Source organism: Fukomys damarensis, unplaced genomic scaffold (genome assembly GCF_012274545.1).
Source record: "Fukomys damarensis isolate Sample0158 unplaced genomic scaffold, DMR_v1.0_HiC HiC_scaffold_38, whole genome shotgun sequence".
NCBI classification, from domain to species: domain Eukaryota; kingdom Metazoa; phylum Chordata; class Mammalia; order Rodentia; family Bathyergidae; genus Fukomys; species Fukomys damarensis.
In genome coordinates, this window is record NW_022900950.1 from 64,948,147 (window position 1) to 64,949,699 (window position 1,553).

The window sequence follows — 1,553 nt, forward strand, 5'->3', positions numbered from 1 at the left end:
CTGTTGTGATGTACTCTCACACACACACACACACACACACACACACACACACACACACACACACACACTGATGGGCAACCGTCTGATTGCTTCCGGTGCCTTCTAGTCATACCTGAGCCTTTATAGGTGGAAATGCAAAGCACTTTATTATAAACCATGTTTTAAAAAATTACTCCTTAACAACAGTGAATACCAGTTCCAGCTTCTGAGCAAAAATGTTGAACTAATTGTACTAAAATTTTGAGGGATAAGGGCACAGATTATTTTCTGTTGCATAAACTAAGGTTGTCCTAACACTCATAGGACAAAATAAACAGTAATTAACTAGGGCCATGTAGGAAACTTCTTACTCTTCAGTCCTCACAAGAAAGCTTGTATATGAGTCCAACACTTTATTGACTACTTACGAGTCAGGAACTGGAATTTCAGTTTTATTTCCTAGAAGAATGAGATGGCCTTTTGTTCTCTTCATGATTTTTAGTTTAAAAACAATTCGAATGAAAATAGCATATCATCCAGGCATCCCATTTTAGGGCAGCAGGAGGCACTGTGTCCCCAAGGTTTGAGAGACCTTCGTTCTCTCCTCACCTTGCTTCCTCCCACCTCAACCCAAATCCTCAGCTACTTCCTCCCTCCCGATCATGCTTTTTCCTGCTCTTGGCACAGCTGCCTCTTTCCTGAGCATGACCTATTCAGGCTCCAGCTGACCAACCAGTAGTAGTGGCCCTCGGGCATTCTCCACCCCATCACCTACTTGAATTCCCTTTCGCATGGTCATCCCATCAAGGTGACAGTGTCTTAACAGCGCTGTATCCTCTGTGCCTCAGAAATTGTCTGGAATATGGCAGGGGCCCTGGAAAAATTGCAAAAGGAAGGAATGAATAAGGTGAGGGAAGCTAAAGCACCCTGGTAAATTATAAATGGCATTCCTAGTTCTAGACCATATGGAAATGTAAAGGATTTTGACACCTCTGCTGCTGCTGCTGCTGCTGCTGCTGCTGCTGCTGCTGCTGCTGCTACTACTACTGCTACTGCTGTTGTTGTTGTTGTTAATGAGATAGGGTTTCACTAAGTTACCCTGCCTAGCCTTGAACTTCTGGACTCCAGATACTTCTGCCTCATCCTGCCAAGTAGCTGGGACTATGTGGCTGCCCAACATGTAAAGTATTGCGTTATAAAATAAGTCAAACCCCATTTGTGACATCTTTGGCATCCATGCTCATGATTTTAGAGATGCCAAATTAGTGTTCACTGGAAGTAATTGATGTACTCCCAAGCACTTTTTTGCCTATCAGGTATAGTATTTCTTAGCTAAAATATTTGATGGGCAAGAACATGGGATATAAAAGCTTTATATAAATGAAATGTTATTCAAACCAAGATTAAAAAGCAAATCTTAATAGACATGCCGTCAGTGTTATGGCTAGTGTTGTGTTTAGATGAACCCCCAAAGCTTTATGTGGTCATAGATGGTGCTTTTTGAAGGTGGCTGGATCTAGGGTGTGTGATGCTGGGATCAAGTAGCCTGGATAAAATATAAGGGACTGCTTACT